The following is a 12560-nucleotide window of genomic DNA, read 5'->3' on the forward strand; positions in this document are numbered from 1 at the left end:
GGCCTCTGGAGAGCTGGGCTGTTGGTCAATGAAAAGTGAGTGTAAAAGCCAATGTCTTTTGGAGAGAGGCTGACTTTATTCAGGAGCCCTCTCTCTTGAGGGTGTTCTGCCACGTTCCTTAGTTTTTCCACCATCTGAGCCTCTCCTGCCTTGCGAGCCCCCCTGAGGGCACATCTTACCTGAAACAGGTGACAAAGTAGAATGACTGGTGAAGCAGGATGTTCTGGGAAGTAATGTAAAGCCAGTTGCCTGACTTGAAATGTGTTCCCCTGATGGGCTCAAGGGAGTGCTGACAGATTGGGAGCAGGGAGGCACATGGAAGACTTAGTGAAATACCACCCTCCATAAGGCCTCAGATGATTCTGAGAGAGTGAAGCAACAGGAGGACCAGGCCAGGCTCCCAGGTGCTCAAGAGCAGTGCCAATGGAACTGGGTCTGGTCAGGAGGCAGAAGTTTGGGATGAGAATACCTGGGAGTGGGAATAGCCACTAGAGGTCAAGGAGCTCTGACACACCGAGATGCTGCTTAGTGTTGGCCCTTCCAGGGTTAGAGATGGGGTTGGAGGTGGTGCTGGTGGCACCCCAAGGACCTCCCAGTGAGGAAAGTTGAGTTACAGCTGCCTTGGACTCTCAGGACCCAAACACATCCCCTGGGGGTGGCTGCATAGTTCTTCCATCATGACCAGGTGGTCAGTTCCATAGGGATCACGGAGCCCTAAGTATTGATGATTTGACCGTCAATCTGGGGAGCACGTGCATTTGGACCCGTAGTCTTTGGTTTCTCCAGCACTATAACCCTGAATCCACAGGTACTTGGTTTGAGCCTTGGGCATGTCTGATTTGGAGAATGGGGCTTTGGTGGGAGGTGGCACCTGGAAAGCAGTGCTTGAGGACATGAATGGAGAGTAGTAGAAGTGGCATTTTTGGCTTCACAGGATGTGCTCTTTCCTGGGTCTAAGTCTCAAATTCCTCCCTGTGGTTCCTATTTTTTCCTAACTGAGCCATGGCTTGCTAAAAGTAACCCACAAAAATGAACAATGGTGAGGAACAGGTTGCAAGTATTAAGGCAACCAGATGCATTTACAGGTGGTGAGCCGAATTGAAGTGGGATTAGCCGGATGACATGGGGTAGTGGTGATGGGCAGGGAGGAGGAGGGAGAGTCACAGGAGACTTTGAGAGAGACCTCTGGCCCCTGTAAAGCACACGGTTGTACTTAGAAGGAGGGCAGGAGGGAGATGCACCTTCAGGTGAACAAAGCAAGCGTGGTGCTAGTGTGGCTTTGGTCAGGATACGGGATGAAGGGCTCTGAACTTTTGATAATTCATCACCGCAAGGCAAAGGAGCACTGACAGAGCCCAGCAGCTTCTTGGCATTGGTGAATCCCAGCCCAGAAGTTGTGTTCGCGTTGGCGGAGGTGGATCCCCCTGAGACACGTATTGCAAGGAGGGCCAGGTTACAGTTTGCTGCTGACTCTCAAGTCTCAATTGACTCACCCAATAGAAAGGACTTGTGCTGCCCTTTCCACCTTTCATACAGCTCTGTAGCCAGATGATCCCCCAGGAAGTGTCCATTTAAAGGTGGTCGCATACAGGCCACAGCTGACCCTTGAGTCTGAAGTAGAACACCCCGTAAAAGGGAAAGTGTTCTGCCTTCCAAATATCAGGGTCACCTTCAGTCGACCCAGCCAGCCCAAAGCCCATGTTGTAGGACAGGCCATCAGGGCTCCTATGGCCTTGGGGTTCCCCAGAAGTAGAACTCTGAGCAGGCAGGCATGTGGCTGGATTACTGGACATGCAGATTCCCAGAGTCCAGGGGTTTGGAGAGCTGGGCTGCTGGTCATCACTGAAGAGCGAGTGTAGAGCCAATGTCTTGTGGCGGGCAGGCTGTCTTTATGCAGGAGTCCTCTCCTGAGGGCGTTCTGCAATGCGCCTTACTTTTTCTCCATCTTACCTGAAGCCAGGTGACAGAAAACAAAGGCTGGAGATGTGGGGTGTTGTGGGGAATAATGTAAAGGCAGTTGCCTGACTCGGTGTGTTTCCTTCATGGACTCAAAGGAGTGATGACACAGGGAGCTTGGAGGCATATGGAGGACTCAGAGAGAGAATTACCACCTCCATAAGGCCTCAGATGACTCTGAGAGAGTGAACCAGACAGGAGGACCAACTCTAGCTTATAGGTACACAAAAACTGTGCCAACAGTACCAGGTGTGGTCAGGAGGGAGGAGTGTGGGACAAGAGTGGTAATGGCCACTAGAGGAGGAGGAGCCCAAACATACTGAGAGATGCTGTTCTGTGTTGGCATCTTGAGCATAGGAAATGTGGTTGGAGTGGGCGCTGGTGGCACCTGGAGGACATGCCCAGTGAGGTCAGTTCAGTTACAGGTTGCTTCTGACTCTCGGGTGCCAAACGCATGTCCCAGGAGTGGGTGCATAGTTCCTGCTTTATGACTATGGATCATTTCCATAGGGATCCTGAAGCCCTAATTACAGATGATTTGACAGGCTCTCTGGGGTGCGGTGGTCTTACAGCCCTTGGGTTCTGCAGCATGAAAACCCAGAATTCACAGGTACTTTGTTTGAGCCTTGTGTGTGTCCCTTTACCAAAATGGGGCTTGGTCAGAGGTGGCATCTGGAAAGCAGTGCTTGAGAACCTGAGTGGAGTGCGTAGAAGCGGCGCTTTGGGGTGGCCAGGATGTGCTCCTTCCAGGGATTTCAGTCTCAAATTGTTCCCTGGAGTTTCTTTTTCTTCTTTGTCTACCTGTCCCACTGCTTCCTGCAAATTATTCCTGAGGAACTAACCAGAGCTTGTAGGTCACATGTATTAATTCAGGCTTATGAATTTCCAGCTGTTGAGCTGAGTTGAAGTGGGATTGGCCGATGGATGTAGTGTATTGCGTTGGACAGGCTGGATGATGGAGAGTCCCAGGAGATTTTGAGAGAGACTTCTGGCCTCTGTAAGGCACAAGGTGGAACGTAGGATGAGAGCAGGAGGGAGTTCAGCCTTCAGCTGAAGGAGGAGAGTGCAGCGCATCCATGGTTTTGGGCAGGAGGCAGGAGGCAGGAGGAAGGGCTCTGAGTTGTTATTTGAGGGGTTGGCTGCCAGAGGGTGACAGAGCACTGACAGGGCCCAGCAGCTGCTTGGCATTGGCAAACCCCAGCCCAGAGGTGAGGTCGGAATTGGGTGAAGTGGATCCCCATGGGACATGCCTTGCCAGGAGGGGTAGGTTACAGGTCTAAATTAACTCACCTGAGAGGAAGGACTTGTCCTGCTCTTATCATCTGTGGGTCACTTTCAGACAGCTGGTGGAGCCTAAATTCCAGATGATTGGACAGGATCTCTGATGGCCTTCGGCTTCTGCAGAGGCTGACATCTCAGCCAAAAGGCATGAGGCTGAGGACTATGCTTTCAGTGCTCTCAGTCTGCAGGGTTTGCCCTCAGGACAGATTGGCGGGTGCTCATGAATTGAATGCACTAAAGCCGTGCTCCCTTGATCAGCCCACAGGCTGCATTCATCCCAGAGATGGGTCTCTTGAGGATTCCCTGAAAAGTTTCTTCTTTTCCTTCCTTCAGAGCCTCTCCCTTCCTCTAATTCGCCCTGGAGGGGAAAAACAAACCTCTGGCCAAAACCCAGAAACGGAAGAGTGGGGAACAGGATTCATTGAAATCCTGTCACAAGATTTGGATGGGTTTGAGTCAAGGATTTAGATGGGTGGGGAAGGATTGGGAGGAGTGAATGCCATAGCTGACTTTAAGAGAATGATAATGCCCCTAGAATGAGCAGGATTGTTCTTAGAGTGAGAGGAGGGATTAAATCCACCTTTTGGAGCACAAGCCAAGGGCATTCCTTCCTGTTCAGGAAGCTGGAAGCAGGGCTGTGAGTTGTCATTAGAGAGAATTGCCACCAGAGGGCGCCAAAACACATTTCAAGCCCAGCAGAGGCTTGGTAGTATCACCTCCAGGTTCAAAGATGGGTTTCAAGATGGGGATGGGTGGATCCCCCAGGAGATGTCCTTCGAAAAGAGGTTACGTACAGGTCTCAGGTGACTCTCCAGTCTGAATTGGCACACCCGGTAAAAGGGAACATGTTCTGCCCCCCAAATGCCATGGTCACATTCAGTCAACTCAGCTAACCCAAAGCCCACATCATTGTATGCGCCACTGGGGCCCACAGGGCCTTGGGGTTCTCCAGAAGTAGGAGTGTTAGCACGCAGGTGGCCAGCTGGGGCTTGGGGCCTGCGGGGGCTTGGCCTCTGGAGAGCTGGGCTGCTGGTCGTCAATGAAGAGTGTGTGTAAAAGCTGACGTCTTATGGCGGGCGGGCTGTCCTTATGCAGGAGCCCTCTCTCTTGGGGGTGCTCTGCATTGTTCCTTAGATTTTCCTCCGTCTGTGCCTCTCCTGCCTTTCAAGCACCACTGAGGGCACATCTTACCTGAATCCAGGTGACACAGAGTGAAGGCTGGTGAAGCGGGGCAGGGTGGGTAAATCAGGATGCCTGACTCAAAGTGTGTCCCCCCGATGGATTCAAAGGAGGGCTGACACACAGGGAGCAGGGAGGCATGTGGAGGACTTAGGGAGATACTGTCCTCCACAGGCCTCAGAGTCTGAGAGAGACGGGAGGACCACACCAGGCTCCCAGGTGCTTAAGGGCAGTGCCCGCGGAACCAGGTGGTGTCAGGAGACAGAAGTGTGGGACGAGGCTGGCTGGGAGTTGTGATGGCCACTAGAGGACGAGGAGCCTGACGCACCCAGCGGCTTGGCATTGGCATGTCCCAGCCCAGAGGTGCAGTGTGAGTCCGTGGTTTGGGTCCCTCTGGTGTCTGCCTCGTGAGGGGGGCTAGGTTACAGGTCACCTCTCACTCTCGGGTCTATATTAACTCACCTGATAGGAAAGACCTTGTCATCTCTGGGTCACTTTCAGACAGCTCAGGGAGCCTGAGGTCCAGATGACTGGACATGCTGTCAAGACTTCTGACTGGGAGTTCCCGTCATGGAGCATTGGAAATGAATCTGACTAGGAACCATGAGGTTGCAGGTTCGATCCCTGGCCTCACTCAGTGGGTTAAGGATCCAGTGTTGCTGAGAGCTCTGGTGTAGTTTGCAGACATGGCTCTGATCTGACGTGGCTGTGGCTCTAATTAGACCCCTAGCCTGGGGACCTCCATATGCTGCAGGTGCGGCCCTAAAAACCAAAAAAAAAAAAAAAAAGGCGAGAAAAAAGGTAGAATGTCTGCCAGAGGGTGCTGAAACATCGTCCAAGCCCAGGAGCAGCTTGATAGTGGTACATCCACGCTTAGAGATGGGGATGAGTGGATCCCCCAGGAGGTGTCCATTGAAATAGGGTTACTTACAGGCTTCAGCTGACACGCCAGTCTGAATTGGCACACCCGGTAAAGGATTCTGCCTTCCAAATATCAGGGTCACCTTCAGTCGGCTCAGCTAGCACAAAGCCCACATTGTTAGACAGGTCTGCAGAGTCCAGATGGCTGAGAAATAGAACTCTCAGCAGGCAGGCAGGCAGCTGGCTGGAGTATTGGGCGTGCAGTTTTTCAGAGTCAGTGGTTTGGCCTCTGGAGAGCTGGGCTGCTGCTGGTCATCAATGAAGAGTGAGTGTAAAACTGATGTCTTTTACCTGGCAGGCAGTCTTTATGCCAAGACGTCCCTCTTGAGGGTTTTCTTCAAAGTTCCTTAAATATTTATTCCTCCATCTGAGCCTCTCCCTCCTTTCAAGAACCACTGAGGGAACATGTTACCTGAAGCCAACTGACACAGACTAAGGGCTGGTGAAGCGGGGAGGGGGTGGGGGTGGGGTGGGGAACTAGTATAAAGCCCATTACCTGACACAGAGTTTGTTCCCCAATGGACTCAAGGATTTCTGAGAGATGGGAGCAGGCAAGCCCATGGAAGACTTAGAGGCAGAAATACCACCCTCCACATACTCTTGCCTCTCCGAGAGAGAGAAAAAGACCAGATCTGGCTCACAGAAGCTCAAGAGCATTGCCAGTGGAACAAGGTGGGGTCAGGAGGCAGAAGTTGGGGACGAGACTGGCCGGAAGTGGTAATAGCCTCTAGAGGATGAGGAGCTATGACATGCCCAGCGGCTGTTTGGTGTTGGCACTACCAGGCTCAGAGAGGTGGTTATATGTGGTGCTGATGGCAGCCTGAGGATGTGCCCAGTGAGGAAATTCCAAGGTATGGGTTCTTCTGGCTCTCAGCCCCCAAACACATCTCCTGGGAGTGGGTGTGTGTTTCTTCCTTCATGACTAGGGGTCATTTACACAGGGGTCACCAAGCCCTAAGACCAGATGATTTGACAGGCTATCAGGGCTGGAGCTGGTTGGGGGGGGGTGTCTGAAAGCATTTGGGTTCTCCATTGGTATAACCCTGAATCCACAGGTATTTTGTTTGAGCCTTGGGCATGTTCATTTAGGATACTGGTGCTTTTGTCCTGGGTGACATCCAGAAAGCAGTGCTTGTGGACCTGAGTGGAATGTGTAGAAGCAGCATTTTGGTTGGCCAGTATATGGTACTTGCTGGGATCTAAGTCCTAAATTCCTCCCTAGAGTTCCTTTTCCTCTTCTTCTTCTTCTTCTTCTTCTTCTTTTTCGTCTTTTTACCATTTCTTGGGCCGCTCCCATGGCATATGGAGGTTCCCAGGCTAGGGGTCAAATTGGAGCTGTAGCTGCCAGCCTACACCACAGCCACAGCAATGCAGGGTCCAAGCCACATCTGCCACCTACACCACAGCTCACAGCAACACTAGATCCTTAACCCACTGAGCAAGGCCAGGGATCGAACCCATAACGTCATGGTTCCTAGTCAGATTTGTTAAGCACTGAGCCATGACGGGAACTCCCTTTTCTTCTTTTTCTACCCGAGCCATGGCCTCCTATATTTGACTCCCAAGGACGATCCATAGAGAGAACTACGTTGTGTGTATTAATGCAGGCAGGTGAATGTCCAGCCTGTGAGCTGATGTGAAATGGGATCCACTGCTGGATGTGGGGTAGTTTTGTGGCATAGGGAAGAGGATGGAGAGTCCCAGGAGGCTTTGAGAAAGGCATCTGGCCTTCCGTAAATCACAGGGTGGTATTTAGAGTGACGGTAGTGGGGACTTCTGCCATCAGGTGAACAAAACCAAGCACGGTGCACCCATGGCCCTAGTCAGGAAGCAGGAGTTAAGGGCTCTGAGATGCTATTCAAGAGAATGGCCGCCAGAGGGCGACAGAGCTTGACAGCTGCTTGGTATGGGGGAGTCCCAGGCCAGAGGTGGGGTTTGAGTTGGGGATGGTGGATCCCCCTGGGATATGCACGGAGAGGAGGCATGTCCTGCCTATAAATCCTTCACATCTGTGGGTTTCTTTCCAACAGCTCTGGAAGACAAATGTCCAAATGATTGGCGAGGCTGCTAAGGGTTCTGACTGACTTCAGATTCTGCAGAAGCTAATGCCTGATCCCAAAATGTGTGGGATTGAATACTGGGCTTGCAGGGCTCCCAGATCAGGCGTGCACGGTGTTTGACCTCTGGACAGCTGGAGGGTGTGCATGAATGGAATCCTCAAAAGCAATGCTTCTTTGGCCGGCAGGTTGTGTCCCCAGAGACAGGTCTCTTGAGGGTCCTCTTAAAATTTGCTTCTTTTTTGTCCATCTGAGCCTCTCCCCTCCTCTCATTCCCCCGTGAGGGGAACATCTTACCTCTGGCCAAGTCCCAGAAATGACGAGTAGGACACAGATTCATTGAAATCTGGTCACCAGATTTGGATGGGTTCACCTCAAGGATTTAGAGTGGTGGGGAAGGATTGGGAGGAGTGAGTGCCATGGCTGACTTTGAGGAAAAACCACCCCCCTGTATGGTGCTGGCTTGTCCTTCAAGTGAGAAGATGGATTAAATGGACTATGGAATGCACTAGCACAGGGCAACCCATCCAGGGGGGTCTGTTCATGGGGCAGGAGGCAGGGCTGTGGGTTGTCCTTCAGAGAATAGCCACAACGGAGGCCAAAGCATGGCCCAAGCCTAGGAGCTGCTTGGTAGTGGTGCCTCCGGGCTCAGAGATGGGGCTTGAGTTGGGGATGGGGGGATCCCCCAGGAGGGGTCCATCGAAAAGGCTTACTGTAAAGGCCAGAACACTCTCCAGTCCAATTTGGCTCACCTGGTAAAAGGGAATGTGTTCTGCCTTCCAAATATCAGGGTCACCTTCAGTTGACTCAGTTACCCCAAAGCCCACTTTATTGTACATGGCCTCAGGGTTCATACAGCTTCGTCGTTCTCCAGAAGTAGAGCTGTGAACACACAGGCAGCTGGAGTATTGGGCATGCAGTTTTCCATAGTCCAGGGTTTTGACCTGTGGTGAGCTGGGCTGCTGGTCATCAATGAAGGATGAGTGTAAAAGCTGACAGCTTGAGGTGGGCAGGCTGTCTTTAGGCGGGGACCCTCTCTCTCTTGGGTGTGTTCTGCAAAATTCCTTAGATTTTCCTCCATCTGAACCTCTCCCTCCTTTCGAGCACCACTGAGGGAATACATTACCTGAAACCAGGTGACACAAAATACAGGCTGGCCAAGCCTGGTGTGATGGGGAACAATGTAAAACCCGGCCCCATGATTTGAAGTATGTTCTGCTGATGGACTCAAAGTGCTGACAGACAGGAAACAGGGTGGCAGGTCAAAGATTTAGAGAGAAAAATACCACCCTCCATCCAGACTTAGATTGTTTTGGGCGGTGTGGGGGGGGGGAGGCACCAAATCGGGCTCCCAGGTGCTCAAGAGCAGTGCCAACAGAACTGGGCGTGCTCAGGAAGGAGAAGTTTGACACGTGAGTGGCTGAGAGTGGTTCTGGCCACTAGAGGACAAGGAGCCATGACATGCCCAGCTTCTGTTTCGTGTTGACACTGGCAGGCTCAGGGATGGGTTTGGAGGTGGTGCTGGTTGCAGACCAAAGATGTGCCCAGTGAGGAAAGTCAGGTTACAGGTTGCTTCTGACCCTCAGGTCCCCAAGACTTCTCCTGTGAGTGGGTTCATAGTTCTTCCTACACGACTAAATGGTCTTTTCCTTGGGGATCATGGAGACTGATCTACAGAAGATTTGATAGCCTGTCTGGACCGGGAGGCATCGGTGGTCAGAAAGACTTTGGGTTCTCCAGCAGAATAACCCTGAATCCACAGGCACTTGGTTTGAGCCTTGGGCATGTCCATTTAGGAGAATCGGGCTTTTGTCTGGGTGGCATCTGGAAAGCAGTGCTTGTGGACCTGAGTGGAGTGTGTAGAAGCAGCATTTCTGGCTGGCCAGGTTGTGCTCCTTCCCAGGTCTAAGTCTCAAATTCCTCCCTAGAGTTCCTTTTTTCCTTTTCCCCCTGAGCCTCAGCATCCTGTAAGTTACCCATGAGGAATGAAACATAATGAGAACTAAGTCGCAGGTATTAAGACAGGAGGATGACTGTAAAGCTGATGAGCTGACTTGAAGTGGGATTGGCTGGTGGATATAGGGTAGCGGTGTTGGATAGGGAGGAGGAGGGGAGACTTTGAGAGAGACTTCTAGGCATCTGTAAGGTACGGGGGGGGGTTCTTAGAGTGAGATTAGGAGGGAGTTTGGCCTTCAGGTGAACAAGGTGAGTGCGGTGCTCTGAGTGGTTTGCTCAGAAGGAAAAAACTCTGAGTTGTTATTAGAGATATTGGCCACCAGAGGGCGATGGAGCACCAGCAGAGCCCAGCAGCTGTTTGTCATAGGAGAATCTGAACCAGGAGGCTGGGGATGGTAGATCCTCAGGAGACATGCCTTCTGAGGAGGGCTGGGCTACAGGTCGCCTCTGACTTTCCGGTCTAAATTAACTGACCTGAATGAAAGTCCTCCCCTTTCCATCTGTGGGTCGCATTCAGACAGCTTGGGCAGCCTAAAGTCCAGATGATTGGGCAGGCTGTCTATAGTTCTGACCGCCTTTGGATTCTACAGAGGCTGTATCTGAGACAAAAGGCATGGAATTGAATATTGGGCTTGCAGGGTACCCTGAGGAGGCTTGCACGGTGTTTGTCCTCTGGACAGCTGGGCAGGTGGTCATGAATGGAGGGTGCAAAAGCAGTGGTTCCTTGCTCAGGCCCCAGGTTGCCTTGGCCCCAGAGACTGGTCTCTTGAGGGTTCTCAGAAAAGATTCTTTTTTTTCCTTCTGAACCTCTCCCATCTTCTCTTTACCCTGAGTGGAAAATCTTACATCTAGCCAATTCCCAGAAAAGAAGATTGTGGAGCTGATTCATTGAAATCTGGTCACATGATTTGAAGGGTGTTTGACTCAAGGAATTTGAGGAGGGGAGAGGATTAGGAGGAGGGAGTGCCATGGCTGATTCTGAGAGAATAATTCCCCCCCCCCCGGAATGTGTTTGGTTGTTCTAAGAGTAACGGGGGGGGATTAAATCTACTATTGGTTGCACAAGCCAAATGCATTTCAACCAGGGGCTCTGTTCAGAAGGAAGGAGGCAGGGCTGTGAGTGGTCATTAGCGAGAAAGGCCACCAGAGGGTGCTGAAGGGAGGTCCAAGTCCAAGAGCTGCTTGGTAGTGGCACCTGCAGGTTCAGAGATGGGGTTCAAATGGGGATGGGTGGATCATGAAGGAGATGTCCATCAAAAAGTGGCTACGTACAGGCCACAGCTGACTCTCCAGTCTGAGTTGGATCACCCAGCAAAAGGGAAGGTGTTATGTCTTAAAAATATCAGGGTACTGAGTTCCCATCATGGCTCAGCAATTAAAGAATCAGACTAGCATCCATGAGGATGCAGGTTCAGTCCCTGGCCTTGCTCTGTGGGTTAGGGATCTGGTGATGCCATGAGCTGGGGGGTAGGTCAAATATGTGGTTCAGATCCTGTGTTGCTGTGGATGTGGCACAGGCCAGCAGCTACAGCTCTGATATGACCCCTAGCCTGGGAACCTCCATATGCCACAGGTGTGGCCCCAAAAAGCAAAACAAAAAACAAACAAACAAAAAATGGGGGTAACTTTCAGTCGACTCAGCTAGCCTAAAGCCCACATTACTGGATGGGCCATCAGGGTTCAGACATGCTTTAGGTTCTCCAGATGTAGAACTCTGAGCAAGCAGGCAGCTGCTTGGGTATGGGCACGTAGTCTTCCTGAGTCCAGGGGGTTGGCCTCTGGAGAGCTGGGCTGTTGGTCAATGAAAAGTGAGTGTAAAAGCCAATGTCTTTTGGAGAGAGGCTGACTTTATTCAGGAGCCCTCTCTCTTGAGGGTGTTCTGCCACGTTCCTTAGTTTTTCCACCATCTGAGCCTCTCCTGCCTTGCGAGCCCCCCTGAGGGCACATCTTACCTGAAACAGGTGACAAAGTAGAATGACTGGTGAAGCAGGATGTTCTGGGAAGTAATGTAAAGCCAGTTGCCTGACTTGAAATGTGTTCCCCTGATGGGCTCAAGGGAGTGCTGACAGATTGGGAGCAGGGAGGCACATGGAAGACTTAGTGAAATACCACCCTCCATAAGGCCTCAGATGATTCTGAGAGAGTGAAGCAACAGGAGGACCAGGCCAGGCTCCCAGGTGCTCAAGAGCAGTGCCAATGGAACTGGGTCTGGTCAGGAGGCAGAAGTTTGGGATGAGAATACCTGGGAGTGGGAATAGCCACTAGAGGTCAAGGAGCTCTGACACACCGAGATGCTGCTTAGTGTTGGCCCTTCCAGGGTTAGAGATGGGGTTGGAGGTGGTGCTGGTGGCACCCCAAGGACCTCCCAGTGAGGAAAGTTGAGTTACACCTTCCTGGACTCTCAGGACCCAAACACATCCCCTGGGGGTGGCTGCATAGTTCTTCCATCATGACCAGGTGGTCAGTTCCATAGGGATCACGGAGCCCTAAGTATTGATGATTTGACCGTCATCTGGGGAGCACGTGCATTTGGACCCGTAGTCTTTGGTTTCTCCAGCACTATAACCCTGAATCCACAGGTACTTGGTTTGAGCCTTGGGCATGTCTGATTTGGAGAATGGGGCTTTGGTGGGAGGTGGCACCTGGAAAGCAGTGCTTGAGGACATGAATGGAGAGTAGTAGAAGTGGCATTTTTGGCTTCACAGGATGTGCTCTTTCCTGGGTCTAAGTCTCAAATTCCTCCCTGTGGTTCCTATTTTTTCCTAACTGAGCCATGGCTTGCTAAAAGTAACCCACAAAAATGAACAATGGTGAGGAACAGGTTGCAAGTATTAAGGCAACCAGATGTATTTACAGGTGGTGAGCCGAATTGAAGTGGGATTAGCCGGATGACATGGGGTAGTGGTGATGGGCAGGGAGGAGGAGGGAGAGTCACAGGAGACTTTGAGAGAGACCTCTGGCCCCTGTAAAGCACACGGTTGTACTTAGAAGGAGGGCAGGAGGGAGATGCACCTTCAGGTGAACAAAGCAAGCGTGGTGCTAGTGTGGCTTTGGTCAGGATACGGGATGAAGGGCTCTGAACTTTTGATAATTCATCACCGCAAGGCAAAGGAGCACTGACAGAGCCCAGCAGCTTCTTGGCATTGGTGAATCCCAGCCCAGAAGTTGTGTTCGCGTTGGCGGAGGTGGATCCCCCTGAGACACGTATTG

General features: G+C 51.8%; 1 long non-coding RNA gene across 3 annotated transcripts in view; it reads left to right on the top strand.

Moving 5' to 3' along the window:
* The window catches only part of LOC110258136, an 82421-nt gene that overhangs the window by 53788 nt on the left and 16073 nt on the right, over window positions 1-12560 (top strand). The gene's annotated exons all lie outside the window — the stretch shown is intronic.

The sequence above is a fragment of the Sus scrofa genome, unplaced genomic scaffold, assembly GCF_000003025.6.
Source record: "Sus scrofa isolate TJ Tabasco breed Duroc unplaced genomic scaffold, Sscrofa11.1 Contig1323, whole genome shotgun sequence".
Lineage (NCBI taxonomy): Eukaryota > Metazoa > Chordata > Mammalia > Artiodactyla > Suidae > Sus > Sus scrofa.